General features: G+C 45.5%; 1 protein-coding gene across 1 annotated transcript in view; it reads right to left on the minus strand.

Annotated features, from left to right (window-relative positions):
- DENND2B (DENN domain containing 2B) overlaps window positions 1-16,176 on the minus strand; it is a 186,969-nt gene extending 170,793 nt beyond the window's left edge. The window contains exon 1 of the mRNA XM_055142523.1: window positions 16,029-16,176. The gene's annotated coding sequence lies outside the window, so the exon portion shown is untranslated. The remainder of the gene's footprint in view (window positions 1-16,028) is intronic.
- Window positions 16,177-16,941: the final 765 nt, after the last annotated feature.

Raw genomic sequence — 16,941 nt, forward strand, 5'->3', positions numbered from 1 at the left:
GCATATATGATTCATTAATCACTGTATCACTGTATCACTGTCATCCCGTTGCTCATTGATTTGCTTGAGCGGGCACCAGTAATGTCTCCATTGTGAGTCTTGTTACTGTTTTGGGCATATCGAATACGCCACAAGTAGCTTGTCAGGCTCTGCCGTGTGGGCGAGATACTCTTGGTAGCTTGCTGGGCTCTCTGAGAGGGACGGAGGAATTGAACCCGGGTTGGCCGCGTGCAAGACAAATGTCCTACCCGCTGTGCTATCGCTCCAGCCCATGATTCATTAATATACTTGATATTAGTTGGCAAAATCAGCAAAAAAAAGTACTAAAATATTAATAAGGGCTGGGAACTACTAGAGCTGTAAGGGTGTATGCCGCCTAATATGTGTCCAGCCAGGGTTCCATTCCTGGCATCACATGAGTGGCCCCCGTGGCCCCAGCACCGCAGGGCCAGATCAACATCACTTCCTTGGGAGCTTCCTCACACTGAACTTCCTGCCCAGATGGCTGAGAACTGGGAAAAATCGTTTACTCATATGCCAAAATATATACCCAGCAGTGCAGCCCCAGGTCTCGCAAGCAGTGCTTGGGGAGCACCCCGCAAATATTAAACATGTAAATCATGAAAGAAATGGGTTAAATGGAATTGAAATTAAGAAAACCTCAAAACCAAAGAAATGCAAGATCAAACAATAGTACAAACCACTTCATCTTTTCGGATTTGTAAATCTTATTTTTATTCTTAGTTGGCAGGAATGTCTAAAAACAGACACTCACTCATTCTGCCAGAAGTGGACACAGCTTAGGCAATTTGACAAAGAACATCAAAAATCCCTGAAAATGTTATCTCATTCACCTATTTTACTTTAATGACTATCATCCAAAAATAATCAGTGATCTGCAATGTAGGAATAAAAGTGTTCCTCACAATGATTTTATAATATCAAAACATAGAGAGAAAGTAGATATAAGTAGCACTGTCGTCCCATTGTTCATTGATTTGCTCAAGCGGGCACCAGTAACGTCTCCATTATGAGACTTGTTACTGTTTTTGGCATATCAAATACGCCATGGGTAGCTTGCCAGGCTCTGCCGTGTGGGCGGGATACTCTTGGTACCTTGCTGGGCTCTCCAAGAGGGACGGAGGAATCAAACCTGGGTCGGCCTCGTGCAAGGCAAACACCCTATCCACTGTGCTATCGCTCCAGTCCAGATGTAAGTAACATTAGATAAATATTTAGCAATTTTTTTTTTGTTTTAAGGAATTGGTATATATTTTGGCATATGAGTAAACAATGTCCATCTCTGTAGAGATGATTGTGGGCAGACTTAAATCATGTAAAATTCAACTAATTCAGGGGAAGTGCGCTGGAGCCATAGTATAGCGGAGAGGGCATTTGCCTTGAATACAGTGGACCCAGATTTGATTTCAGCATTTCATATAGTTCCCCCAGGTCCACCAGAAGTGATTCCTGAGTGCAGAGCAGAGCCAGTAGTTACCCCTGATCACCACTACGGGTGGCACAACAAACAAAAAATTAAGCGGAAATGCCCACTTACGGACTACTGAAAATGCTGAATAAAGAAAAAAAAACATAAATAACTACCTCTAATAATCAAGCCTTCAGAATTCAGAGACGGGCATAATTCTGAAAAAAGAATTCATAATTCTTTTAAGTTTTAAAAGACAAGACATTGGGGCTGGGGCAATAATACAATGGATAGGGTGCTTGCCTTGCAGGCGGCTGACCAAGTGAAGTTCAGTCCTTGGCATTCCGTAGTGTCCCCTGAGCTTTGCTAGGCGTGATCTGAGCACAGAGCCAGGAGTAATCCTTGCACACTGCCAGATGTGGTCAAAAGACAAAAAGGTTTTAAAAAATGTAAAGAGGGGTTGGAGAGATAGTAGCTTAAAATGAGCATTCTGCATGCAGCAGACCTGACTGGATACCCAGAACCACGCACATAATGCCCCCAAGCATCGCCGGGTGCAGTCCTGGAGGCCTCTAAACTCCGCCACATAATCCCAAACACCACAGAGCGAAGCAGCACCATTTACTCAGCCTCACACTGACCCACGGTTAGCGGGCAGAGAATGCTGCTTGGCACATGCGGTGGTGTTCAGAGCTTACTCCTGTCCCTGCACTTGGGGATCAATCCTGGAGGAGCTCAGAGGACCATATAGGGTGCCGAGGAGCGAACTAAGGTTGACTGTGTGCAATGTAAGTGCCTTTCCCATTGCACTATCTCTTCATCCCCCTTTAATTTTCTGTTTGTTTGTTTGTTTCTTTGTTTTTGAGCCACACCCAGCAATTCTCAGGGGTTATTCCTGGCTCTGCACTCAGGACCATATGAGATACTGGGGATCGAACCTGGGTCAGCCGTGTACAAGGCAAACTCCCTGCCCAATGTACTATTATTCAGGCCTTAGGGTATACATTTTAAAGTTTGGAGGCTGGAGCAATAGTACAGTAGTAAGGTGTCTGCCTTGCACACAGTCTACCCAGGTTTGATACCAGCATCCTATATGGTCCTTCATGGACCACCAGGAGTGATTCCTGAGCTCAGAGCCAGGAGAAACCCCTGAGCACCGACGTTTTTAGCAAGTAAAGAAATAAATAAATCTTGAGGGGAGCTGAAATGTGTTCTGGGTATTGGTTAAAATTAAATTTTGCTGAACTGGAAAAACAGAGATATTGAAAATTATGATGTATAGTATGATCATGATTTGGTAAACATATTGCCTATGTGCCTAGAGAAAGATCTAGAAGGTTTTGCACTAAGATACTTATTATGATTATTTCAGAATATTGGGCAAGAGAAACCTTTTGAGTTTTTTTTTTCCTTTTGAGTTTTTTATAATGCACATTATATTTTTTTCAGTTAACTTAAGGGAGAGGTTGAAGAGACTAAAGATTAATCAGTAGTAGAGTGTCTGCTTTGCAATCAACAGACCTCAAGTTTGATGCCCAGCACCACATCACACAGAGTGCAATCCCAGCTGTAATGCTCTTCCCATCCCCGGCTCCACAGTCAAGTGCATGGCCTCTGATACACCCAGTTAAACTTGTGTGAGGCCAGCAACACCACTTCTGGGGTTATACCCTGGGGGCTCAAAAACACACAGCAGAAATGCCATCTGCACTTCTGTGGGGATTGTTTTGTTTCTTTGTTTTAAATGTTTACTGATTCACAAAGAGCATTACAAAGCTGTTCATGGCTGGGTTTCAGACACTCAATGTGCCAACACCCATCCCTCCACCAGTGTAATTCCCCAGCGCCAATGTCCCCAGTTTCCCTCCCACCCCACCAAGTTCCCCCTACCCTAGCCTGCCTCTATGGCAGTCTCCTCTCCTATCCTCTTCTCTCTTCTCTCTTCCCCTTCCCTACTCTTCCCTCCCCTCCCGTCCTCTCCTCTCCCTCATTTTAGGCATTATGATTATGGTTTGAATTATGTATATCCCTCTACCTACTTTCAACACTCAATTCTTATCCAGAGTGACCATTTTCAACTATTGTTGTCATACTGAACCCTCCTCTATCTTAACTACCTTCCACCCCCACACACACACTTGTGGTAATTTCCAACCACTGACCAGTCCTCCTGGCCCCTATTTCCCCTGGCCTTGATGCTGTGTTTATTCACAAAAGCCAGAATCTGGAAACAACCTAAGTGCCCAAGAGCAGGACTGGTTAAAGAAACTATGGTACCTCTACACAATGGGATACTCTGCAACTTTTAGGAAAAATGAAATCAAGAAATTCGCTTATAAATGGATGAACATGGAGAGTAACAAGCTGAGTCTAACGAGTCAGGAGGAGAGGGACAGACATAGAATGACTGCACTCATTTGTGAGATGTAAAAAAAAAAAACAACAACAACGTAAGATGAGAGTAATGCCCAAGGACCTTCGAAACAAGGCCCAGAAGGACTGGTCCAACCATGGTTGGACGCCTGCTGAAAGAGCTGGGGGAGAAGGCAGTTGGGGCAGAGAAGGGACCACCATGAGAAAGACAGTTGGAAAGGGTCACTCTGGATAAGGACTGCGTGCTGAAAGCAAAGGAACAAACATGACAACCTCTCAGTATCCATACTACAAACCATAATGCCCGAATGGAGAGAGAGAGGAGAGAGAGAGAGAGAGAGAGAGAGAGAGAGAGAGAGAGAGAGAGAGAAGGAGAGTGCCTGCCATAGAAACAGGCTGGGAGGGGTGGCAGGAAATGATGTACACTAGTGAAGGGATGGGTGCTGGAACTTTGTTTGACTGAAACCTGATCATGACAGCTTTGTAACTGTGTATCTCACGGGGATTCCATAAAAAATAAATAAATAAAAGTAGTGGGGGGGGGAACCCACCACGTGTGAGCACTGTGGCGGGAGTGTGTAACCCCTGGAAAGCACAAAGACTAAAGTGTACACAAGCCCTACTCCTCAGGTCTGTGACCCACCAGCAGGCACAACTGGAATGTGGGAATGCCACAACCTTGTCTGAAAAGCACAGAAACCAAAAGCGTCTGAGCATAGCGACAACACAGAGGAAACGGAAGGGGAAAGGAGAATATTTAAATATTTAAAAATTTAATTGAAGGTGAAAGTAAGAGACTTTCATAATCTTCAAGAGGGAAGAGCTACAACTGATGCAGTTTCTCAAACTTAACACAAAGCAACTCATTTTAACTTTTCTAAACTTAAACATGGGGTTAGGGCACAGAGAAAGGTCAAGGGGCAGGAGCGCATGTTTGTAAGCAAGAGGCCAGGGCAGATCCCCATCACAGACCCACCACCCTTGAATACTGCCAGAGTTGACCGAAAACCAAAAAGAACAATGTAAAATTTAAAAAACTAAAACAAATGTGGTCTGGAGTGATAGCACAGCGGGTAGGACATTTGCTCTGCGCACAGCCGACCCGGGTTCAATTCCTCCGCCCCTCTCGGAAAGCCCGGCAAGCTACCGAGAGTATCCCGCCCGCATTGCAGAGCCTGGCAAGCTACCCGAGGCATATTCGGTATGCCAAAAACAGTAACAACAAGTCTCACAATGTAGACGTTACTAGTGCCCGCTCGAGCAAATCGATGAACGGGATGACAGTGACAGTGACAGTGAAAAGAAATGTGGAGTTAGCAAACTGAAGTAATGGGGAGAAAAGAGGGTCCAGTACAAGTAAAGGGCGAGCATTACCTCTCACTAACCTCTCCTCTTGGCTAGGGACACCAGAAAAAGAGAAAACTTTCAGGTCTGCCCGGTAAATTACAGCCAACAAGTGGAGGACTCCTCAATTCTCATTCATTTACAACTGCCTGGGGATGGGAGCTTGCTCAAGCCGTGACGCACAAGCCTAGGCTGTGTGAGGCTTTGAGTTCCTCCCGAACCTGGCATGCCCTGTCCCACACCATGTCCATAGTGCTGGGCATAGCCCCTATATTAAAAAAATAATAATAAGGTCAGGGCCAGAGCAACTGTACAGCGGGTAGGATGTTTGCCTTGCATGCAGCCAAGCCAGGTTTGATCCCCAACATCACATATGGTTCCCTGAGCACTTCCAGGAGTAATTCCTGAGTTTAGAGCCAGATGTTTACCTGAGCATCGTCAGGTGTGACCCAAAAGCTAATATACATATATACATACATACACACATACATACATATAAAAAGTCAGAGAGGAATCTCAGAGGCTGGAGTCTGAGTGTGACCCCTGAACACTGCATGATGGCCCCATCACCACCCCGTGTGGCCCTGGTGACAGCTGGCACCACATCACCAAACTAAGCACTAAACCATCAGGTCTCGATATAGCTGGGAATGGGCTCTGTAACTCTTGAGTACTTCTTGGGAGACACTCTCTCCCAATTAAATAATAAAAAATAATCAAAATGCCTCAACAGAGGCAAGGGGCTTGCCTTCTAAACAGCCAACACTGGTTCCATCTTCAGGACTAGACATGGTCCCCCAAGCATCACCAGGAGTGATACCTGAGTGCAGAGGCAGGAGTAAGCCTTGAACATCACCAGGTATGGCCCCCAAACAATACATAAATAAATACTTTAATGCCTCAGCATTCAGCATATTGACTGCTACACAGTAAACATTCAACAAGTAAATGCAAACAGAAATGAACTTTATGTCTGAACCAAGGGTTTGTGAACCAAGGTATAAAATCTTTGGGGCTAAAAGACCTTAGCAGGAAATAGAACCAAATGTTAGTAGATTATTAATAACATCTGATGTGATATAATCGAAAGATTAAAGTTCTAGTACTCAGCACAGTATCTGGAGTTCAGTAGGTCCTGCTCAGTATTTGCTGAGTGCTAAGTGACCCAGGATTTCTTTCTGCAACTCAAACTTTCTGATCCAGTATGAGATATTATTTAAAGGTCTGTGTTCTCACTTTCATGCTGACTCGCAAAGTTTTTCCTTAGAGATGGACAGAGATTCCCAAGGATGGAAAAATCTTTTAAATACCATACCCTGTGCCAATTCACTGGCCTGGTAATGCTGAATAAGTCTAGTCTCATCAGCTCTTGTTGAAAGCATAGGTGAATCAAATGAATACATCTTTTAAAAAGTACAACTCATCTGTCCAGAAGCAGGAATTTTTTTTGGGGGGGGTCACATCCGGCGATGCTCAAGGGTTACTCTTGGCTCTGCACTCAGGAATGACTCCTGGCGGTGCTCAGGGGACCATATGGGATGCTGGGAATCGAACCAGGGTCAGCTGCTTGCAAGGAAAACACCCTACCCGCTGTGCTATCGCTCCAGCCCCAGTTGTTATTGTTTTTAATACCACCAAACTTGTTTAGAAATCTGGGTACCAAAAGTAGAGTATGGGGGAAATTGTCTGCCAGAGAGACAGGGGGAGGGCTGGGATGGGGAGGGATACCAGGACATTGGTGGCGGAAAATGTGCACTGGTGGAGGGATGGGTGTTCGATCATTGTATGACTAAAACTCAAACATGAAAGCTTTGTAACTGTATCTCACGGTGATTCAATTAAAAAAAACTTAAAAATAAAAAGAAATCTGGGTACACATATCTTACCAGAAAATTATGTCATTTTCAAAAACTGCCAACCAATTTCAAAATAAAAATAAAAAATCTGAAAGTCTAGTAGGCCCTAACTGTACTCATATCTGATTCTTTCAAGGGCATCCTAACTCCTGCAAGACTTTTGAAAGTCTCAAGAAAAATCTCTCTTAAGAAAAATCACCTCCATCAAGGAATGATGTGATATCCTTAATACCATCCTGTCATCAACCCTCCAGCCCATCTTGGCAAAGGTAGTCACGCTGGCCAAATGCTGTTCACTTTACCCGTGCCATTAGCTCTTCTGACTTCCCAATCTTAATGCTTTGCTTATAAACCTTCCTGTCTTTTTTCTTGGACATTTGTGTTCTTGTAAAAGTTTCTCATGTCGGGAATTTAGATGCTGAAACCGGAATACTCCTAAGAAAATAATAACATCCAGTCCTAGGAGGGAGAGAAAATGGATATAATCCAAATCATATTTAGAGAATAATCTAGGAGGATTCTTCTCACCAATGTATAGATGTTACAGTGCCTTCATCTAGTTACTGTTATTTAACAAATAACTTCCAGTGATAAGAGTCTCAAACAGAACAAAAGTCAGTAAGAGGTGGTGAGTGGTGAGGAAATGGGGTAGGGAGGTGCTATTTTTTTTCCTTGCTCAATTCAGCAGGTCTATATACCCTCCTGACTTTTGTTCCCTGCCCCACCTATCTATCCCCGCCCCCAGCCCATAAACCACAGAAAATAATGTTGACCTCCCAGGACCTGCTCTTGATGTGGCTTCAACCAAGACTGAGTTTCATGTCTGAGATCTACCCCTGGCCCTCCAGGGACCCATAACAATGACAAACACATGGGAAAAAATGTAGGCGCCTTGAACATAAGCAGAGCTGGGAACATGACAGAGCTCCCCAACTGGCTTTCTTGCTCATATACAAACCAGTAGCAAAGGAAGAAATAAGGTACATAATGGCCTCTGCCCATCTCTCCTGATATTGTTTTCACTTTCTATAGAAACACTTTGGTTCTAAATTCTATTCTAATTCAAGACAGTGACCATCAAAACACAGATGAGGGGAAAAAAATACAGAACAAAATCCTCACAACTTCTGGTTTATTTGACATTAATGATCGAAATGAACACTTGGATTTTAAATCCTATTTTTTCAAGCTCTCCCTAACCTTATAGCACTAAATACTCATTTGCTGGTTGAGTTTTCTTTATCTCAAGGTCTCTACTAGTGTTCAGTGAAAAAATAAAACAAAAGCTTGATTCCCCTTCCAAGCTAGAGAACAACTTTAGAGAAGATAACCCGTTCCCTTAGGCTCCACTGTTAGAATCATTCTAGTTTCTCTGACGCCCCTTATATCTCTTTACCTAGAATCATCTCAAGCCCAAGGAAAACCTTATCCATGCAGTCCTTACTGTTAACCACTGGGTACACTCTTATATGGGGGTAGCACGCTGAGAAGAGCTCCTTGTCCAAAAAATGTGACCTAGCATAACTATTGTCACTGTCACTGTCACTGTCATCCCGTTGTTCATCGATTTACTCGAGCAGGCTCCAGTAATGTCTCCATTCGTCCCAGCCCTGAGATTTTAGTATAACTACTATTGCAAAATATAATTGACTGGGATGTTCACTCACTCGAAAATCAATTTCCACATGCTGAGTCTCCTTATCAAGGGTCACCTCAGATCTATAGACAGTCACTTTGCAACTTTGAATCAGTAGGTTCCCAACATCCACAACCAAAAATTATTTCCATCCAACTGTTTAACTTTGTCTACTCACCGATTCATCAAACACCGAATAATAAAGCATATTCATGAATAAAAGATATAGATAACAGATACTTAAAAGTGGCAGCCCATTGCTTTTCCCATAACAGATATTCAACAAACATTGAACACAGGAAAGAAACTGTGTATGAATGACAACAAAACAAATGCTTCCTTGGAGATCAGTGTCTGACAAAACATCCCCATCAAGAGAGACTTCTTGATTAGAGGCACTTTCTACACCACCACAGTTAGCCTTGAAGGAAAGTGAAAATAGAGAGAAGGAGGGAATAATCTACATGACTCTGGATTCAAACTTTTCCTTAGTTATATTAACATTCAAGGGTCCAACTTCACATCAAAGTAAAACAAAGTCACCAGCATTGACATAAGCCAGGATACTGACAATCAGGGCTCCTGGCATATTCTAAACACTGTGGCCCATTATCACAAAAGACCCATAAATAGGAGTTTTAGCTCTTCTACTATTAACAAAGGGTTAATAGTGGCTTGGGATCCTAAATTCCAGTTTAAACAAATGTTTCCCACACTTCTAGAAAGGCCTTAATTGGGCTAGTCTGTTACTTTTAGTGCCATCTGCAAAGGCTGAATTCTTTTTAAGCCCTTAAAGGACTTGGGAAAAATTCTTTTGATGATAATATTTTTAAAAGATCATCTCCAAAGTTTATATATGTTCCAAATTACTCATGCTGATAGATGCGGGGAGTGGGGAGAGCCCATTTTATTTCAAAAAGTCTCCCTTAATTTGAAAGTTTTAATTGCCAACATATCTGATATTGACTTCCTGCACAAAACAAAACACCAAACAAGTATAATGATAGGTCTAAAAGCAAGATGTAGAAAGAAAAACAGATAGAGTTCAGCTTGTTTGGCCAGAGAAAAAGAAGGAAAAGATGATTACAGTCAGGACACTCTGTATATTTGGTAACTGCCCCTGGGGTCCAGGAAAGAATCTGTTCACTCTGAACATCTGTGCATTAAAGAGATGGAAAAACAGTAATACTAAGAAACACGAAAAGAAAACTCAGGCTAACTACCAGGAGATAATCTGTGACCATCAGCTTGGTAAGCTCAGAAAATGCTCTCCAGAAAGGCTGGGATATCTCTTGAGAGGAAGTAAAACTCTTAAGAGAGCTGTAAGTCTATTTAGAGGTGGGGTAGGTTAAAATTGACAAATGGCTTGACCACACTAGGAGATTACAGCTAAGTATCAAAGGCCAATCGAGTCCTATTTTTTTAAGGGAGGGTAGTTTTATTTCCTGACCATCTCTTTTCCTTTGTTGTGGCTGCAATGACAAGGGTTGGCACAGGTTTGCCAGGGCTCACACCTCTGGCATGGTGACGGCACTCAGAGCAGTGCTCGGGGGGGTGGGGGGGCACACAGTTGAGCTGTGGTGTTCGTGTACATTCTGACTGTAGCGTCTGTCTGCCAGGGATCGCTGTGGTACTCACACAGGTTCTAGGGGTCAGGAGGACTCTCACTCCTGGCCACCGATCTTGCTCACGCACATCTGGTTATTCATCAGAAATAATGCTCTGTTGGGCACCAGGGCTCCCCACAGCAGAGCCACTGGGACCACATTCAGCGTACATGTGCAGTACCAAGAGTCAAGCTTGCACTGTTAGGCTTGCCAAAAAGGCTTTTTTTTTTTTTTTTTGCCATTGACCCATCATCTGGGACTCTCCAGTACTGCTTTCCTAGGATTATTTTACAAATAATCCTTAGAAGGTTTTTTTTTCTTAGAAAATCTAAATTTTACAAAACTTTTATAATTAGAAAGTCTAAATTATTTTATGAAGGTTTATCATTTATTATATGAATTATAAAAATGGCAAATGCCATTTTTATTTATTAATTTATTACTTAATAATTATTTATTAATACAAGTATTAACAACTGTATGAGGAAGCGCTGAGCTACAAAAATACAACCAAATGAGATCCTCTACTCTCCAAACCAATTTCACAATCATTCTTACAGGAACCCCCCCACCCCAACCAAAGATCACCAGTTGACTAGCCAAGAGTTTTACCATTCTCCGGAGGAATAAGCCATAACCAGAAAATACAGACAAAATAAAACGCTCTTCAGGTGATATAAGATATAAAATAGGAAGAGCCAAGGGACTAAACAGGACATAAACTTCATCTATCTTAGAGAATTACCCTAATGCAGGCTCCTAGAGGTATGAAGAAGTGAGATACTCTGGTTTCACATTTTTTGCAGTCAGGGACCCAATTCCTGACCTATGTGAGGCATCTGTCCTACAGCTAAGCCATATCCATTATTCTTTCATGTTTTATATTTAAAATACTAAAAAGAGCATGGTTGCGGACCCAGAGAGACAGTACAGAGATTAAGGTGTTTGCCTTATGTGCAGCTGACTGAGGCCCGATCCCCAACACCACATACGGCTCCCGGAGCAACACCAACAGAGCCCTGAGCACAGAGCCAGGAGTAAGCCCTGAGCACCAGTGGGTGTGCCCCCCCTCAAATTAGCTATTAAAACTAGACTACTTTAGTTCACAACTTGATTTTCTCCTTCATGTAGTTGCCCTTCTATGTGTAATCTCCTGCCAATCTCCTGCCACCTGATATTCTTTGGTCAAAGAAACAAGTTTTAAGAGCACGAACAAGTGTAGAAGAAGAAAAGGCCCAGAGGGTGCACAAGAAACAGAATAATTTAGATGTTTTCCAAGTGGGAGACAATTCTAATGAACTAGCTCCACCCACTGCTGCCCTTCCTGAGCTCATTATCTGCAGAGGATCAAAAAGGCCTGACTCTAAACTCAAGTGTCCAATGGCCTTGTAAGCTCCCTAGTTATATCTAAACCCACAATCAACCCATAAGAATGTGAAAGGGTAGGAAAAGTTTTGCACACCTCTAAAGTCTGGTTTTCATATCCCTTCTAAATCTCCACACAGCAACTCTCCAAAGGCATCCTCTTACTCCTTCTAAAGAGAAAATGAAATAGATACATATTCTATTTCAATTGGTCTGATTATTAAGAAAGGATATCTCAATTCATGTTCACCAAGCAGGTAAGCGTGATCGCACAGCGGGTAGGGCGTTTGCCTTGCACATGGCTGACCCGGGTTCGGTTCCTCCATAACTCTCAGAGAGCCCGGCAAGCTACCGAGAGTATCTCGCCCACACAGCAGAGCCTGGCGGTATGCCAAAAACAGTAACAAGAAGTCTCACTTGGAGACGTTACTGGTGCCCGCTTGAGCAAATCGATGAGCAATGGGATGACAGTGACAGTGACACTTTTAAGAACTAAATGAGGAGGGAATGGAGAGGAGGAGCTTCAACTTAAAAAGCTATCTTCAGAGCAGAGGCACTGGTTTGGGACCACTCTGCCACTTGGTAGATTTCTGAATAAAAGAAATTTCAAGAGAAATCACAAGACTGATTTGTATCTCAAAGCAGCTCTGAAAGATAAACAGTTCCCGATGCACTGCAAAACACGTGGAGAACATGAGCAACAAACCTACCGCTCAAAATACACATTCTAAGGGGCTCCTAGGCAGATCTTTTCTGACCCCCCAACCCCCACCCCGCCCCGACAGCCCTGCGGTCAGGGCAACCACATCCTACCCAGTAAACAGGTCATTGAGGGATTTAAGTCCCCAGATATCTTGGCTACATTCACTTTTTTTTTAAACCGCCTAATTAAAAACTAGGATGCTGTGTTTTACCTGGGATTAGCATGTCACATTCCTGAACACAGATGTCATATTTACCTTTAAAAGCCACTGCTTTGCTCAGCACTCTTATGTTCAATGATATTTCAAAGCTAGACAATGTCTACCAGATAAAGTTGTAGGCCCTGAGGATTCAGACCACTGTGGAAAGTAACTGTGGAAGCGTCTGCTTCGTTAGAGGTAGACACCCAGAGCTGGAATTCCAGCTCGACCACTTACTACTTGTGTGATCTTAAGCATCTTACTTACCATTCTGATCTCTCTAATACAAGAATCCCTCCACTTTTCAAACAAGAATAAGAGTATCTACTTCTTTTCAACATCAGAGGATGAAAGAGAGAAGGGTACAGAGATGTCTCTACGACTTTTCTCCCTAGTTCCAACCTACACAATCTACTCTTCCTTCTCATGAAAACCAGTCCCTTCAACTCTCCATTCATTTCAGAAACACATTTTTTTTTCAAGGCTCAACTGACATCTCTCCTTTCCTATAGTCAATCTGGCTCATAACCAGTTTGTCCTCTAAACTTCTATAATCCTATGGGTAGAAGGTAGGCTGGGTGGAGACCTCCCAAATGGTACCCAAGGGGCTGAACACTCCCAGGGCTCCTTAGCTAATTGGTGTCGTGGCTCGATGGCAGGGTCAGGGGATGCAGTGAGCTCAAATCCTGCCATAGTGGGGACCACCAGGGTCACCCTGGTGGCTACCAGGACCATACCTGGTGGGGCTTGGGGACCTTCAGCGCTACACCCAGTGATGCAGGTGGGGGTGGGGGAGGGCAGGGATGTACTGCTGGAAATCTAAGCAGGGTTGGACAAACCCTTACTATCTTCCCCAGCTCTCAAAGTTTCTATAGTTCTTGGGGAGGTGGGAGAGGGGTACTGGGGGACAGCACACACAGCAGTGTTTAAGAACTATCCTGGCTCTGCTCTCAGGAAGGAGAGCAGAGAAATTCAAACCAGGGTCATCTACATAGAAGGCAAGCACCGTACTTCTATAATTATTGTTTTCTAAGATAATCGAACTGAAATTTTTATTCTTTTATATGTCACTCTTTCCCAATGAATCCATAAAGTCAACTCCAGCCGGGTTTACTAATATCAAGCCAATCAATCCAAATATTCAGTTAAAAAAATACTTTAAAGAGCTTGGAAAATAATACAAGGGTTAAGGCACTTGCCTTCTATTTGGGCCACCAGAATTTGATCCCTGTCATCCCATATGATTCCTCGAGCACCAAGTGACTGATCCTTCAGCTCAGGAGTAAGCCCTGAGCACCACCAGGTGTGACCCAAACAAACTGTATCACTGTATCACTGTCATCCTGTTGTTCATCAATTTACTCGACCAGGTGCCAGTAACGTCTTCATTCGTCCTAGCCCTGAGATTTTAGCAGCCTCTCCTTACTCGTCTTTCCCAACGATTAGAGGCTCTTTTCAGGGTTAAGGGAATGAGAGTGTTATTGTTACTGTATTTGGCATATCGAATACGCCACAGGTAGCTTGCCAGGCTCTTCTGTGCGGGCAGGATACTCTCGGTAGCTTGCCGGGCTCTCTGAGAGGCATGTGTGTGTATGTGTGTGTGTGTGTGTGTGTGTGTGTGTGTGTGTGTATTTGCCTTTATGATGATGTGTCGCACGGCCTCTTCACAGCTGCAGAAATATGTTCATTCATGCATGATGCTCGGCCCGAGTGTGTGGAAACTGTCCTGGAGCATGGCAGCAGTTGGGTAGTGGAGGTCGGCTGCCGGGCTGGGTCCCGTGGGGCGGGGAGAGCTCTCACCCGCCCCACTCTGAGGCAGCCCTGATGCATAGCCCGGTGGCATGGCTATGGGGCCTTACTTTATGCTCCCTTGGGGAGAAGCAGCCTTGAATTCTGGAGGGTGGCCAATGAGGAGATTATTGGCACCAGCAGGAGGTGGCTTATGGGTGTGACACCCAGGTCGCCAGAGATTGGGGGAAGCAGGCAGAGGATCTCTGCTCCCAGGTCCCATTGAGCCCAGAGTCCAAGATCACAAATAAACAAAAATACTTTGAAGATAAGAGTTATTTACTAAAAACAGGTACCCTTCTGACCCAATTAGGAGATACAACTACTTCCTAGAGACACTCAAATCTATCCCAGGTACTGGAGACTTTTTTGAAAGGTACTATTACCCAGGTAAATGAAAACCAAAGCCTCAATCTGTGCAGTTGCTCGGGAACTCTGCCAAGCAAGCACAGTCCGGACGTCTTCATCCACTCGCAGGCTCTCTTCTTGGGCTCCTGCCTGTGCTGTGTTTAACTCAGCCTGGAAGGTAAACTCTGAGCAATTTGACTTCTGCCTTTTATTAGCTCTCCGCGGCTGGTTCTGAACCTTTATACATCCCTATCTCTAAAGAACGCCATCCAAACTGAAAATATTCACCAGTCAACAAAACAACTTCACCCATCAACAAAATCACCAATAAACAAAACAAAAACACAATCACTTGGGTTCTAACCTTATGCTATTTTGATAAAATGCCATTGTATGTAGTTGTGTGCACGTGCACGATAGCTCAAACAGTGCTAAAGTTGGGTAATGGCCTCTTCAACTAGTCCCAAGCTGACCTTGCTGTCCAAACAGCAGAGACACCTACATGGGGGGTAAAAGGAAACGCTGGGTGAAGGCAGCATTAGGCAAATCCAGCCATGAAGTCAAGCATATGATTTATAAATATCCGAATACACACGAATCACAATCATATAAAGAACCCCAAAAAAAATGCAATCACTATCTCGATAGAAACTCTTTGAAAGTTTCAATTCGCTCAAGTATTGGACAAGGTTGCCTAAATATTGGCTACGAAATACCGCACTTTCAGAAGAAGGCGGGGGGGGGGGGGAAATAAGAAAATAATTCATCAATAAACTTATATCTAAGTTGAAGTGACGAGAGAGAAAGCTCATTTTCCTTTGTTTGAGCTCGTGTGTGTGTGTGTGTGTGTGTGTGTGTGTGTGCGTGCATGTGTGGGTGTGTGTGAGTGTGTGTGTCAGAGAGAGGCTCAAGGCGCCTGCACACAAACTACCAGGGCACCAGGTAAGCGCGCTGCACCGCCGGCCGCCGCACTGCACCCCGGGGCGCGAGGAGTGCTCGCCGAGCCCCCGCGCGCCGCGCCGCCCTCCCCTGCAGCTCTGCGCTTCCCCGGACCCTCGGTGTTCCCCACCCCCCACCGCGCGGCCCCAGCCGAGCCGGAAAGCCGAGCCTGCCACGACCGCCCGGGGAGCGTCTCCCCTAGCCCGGTGCAACTGCCCCCTCCGCGCCTTCAGAGGCACCCCCCGAGTCCGGTCGTCGGGATGCCGGGACCCCCAGGGCTGGAACCCCGCCGGGCTAGGGAGAAGGGACCAGGCGAGGGCGGCCGCGGCCGGGCAGAGCCGGAACCCGCGCCCCTCCGCGCGCTCCCCCTGCCCCGACCCGGGCATCGGGGCAGCCTCCCGGGCGGCACGGAAATGAGGGGAGCGGCCTGCGCTCACTTACCTCGGCGGCTCCCCAGCCCGGCAGGGCTACCGCGCGGACGGGGGCTGGCCGGGAGCCGCGCCGCCCCGAGGGGGAGCTGCTCCGGGAGAGAAGGCGGGCGGCGGGCAGGCATCCGCGCCCCGGGCTGCTGCCGGGCCGGAGGGAAAGCGGAGGGAGGGGGCGGGAGCGCCGAGTGGAGCGCAGGGGGGCGTGGAGGAGGTGTGCCTCCACCCGAGACTGAGAGGGTGGGCTCTCCGCAGCGAACAAGAAAACCCGCGCTGAGAGTGCGCAAAAGTGGGGGTGGGGATGGGAGGGGGGGGTGGGTATAGGGCCAGGGAGGAGGAGGGTGGGAGACAGGATGAGGAGTTGGCCCTCCAACTGGAACGGCCCTCACCGCCGCACCATCCGACCAAGAATCGTCTGGGTCTGGAGCAAAGCACGAGGGGGTCTGAAACTTTATGTCATTTTCTCATACACACGTGACCCCCCTGCAGTCCAGATGGTTTCAATCACTCGGGGGGAAAGCGGCTCCGCTGGTATGCATGAAAAGCCGGAGCTGGGCGAGTCTGGGAAAAGCCGCCTGCACCGCCGGCCGGCCTTCAAACAAACCGTTGAGCTCCTTCCGTTGCCCCAGCGCTGGGGGGGTGGGGGGGGAGTCCTGCAAAACCCTGAGACGTTAAAAGAAGCTCCCTTTGGTCCTGCAGCAGCAGTAAAGGAGCCCCCCCCCCCCCCCCCAAGCAGCCGAGATCCAAGCAGTCAGGTCTGAGCTCCAGGGACTTTTCCAAGGAAGGCATTCTGAGAATATCTTAAAGACTCCACTAGTTTGCAAAATAAATATAAATACAATGTTTTAACTAGAAGAGGCTGTCGTTAAATAATAAGCAGTGGAAAATGGAATATTAGCAAGGAGAATCAGATTAGTGGAATTCTGGGG

The sequence above is a fragment of the Sorex araneus genome, chromosome 6, assembly GCF_027595985.1.
Source record: "Sorex araneus isolate mSorAra2 chromosome 6, mSorAra2.pri, whole genome shotgun sequence".
NCBI lineage: Eukaryota > Metazoa > Chordata > Mammalia > Eulipotyphla > Soricidae > Sorex > Sorex araneus.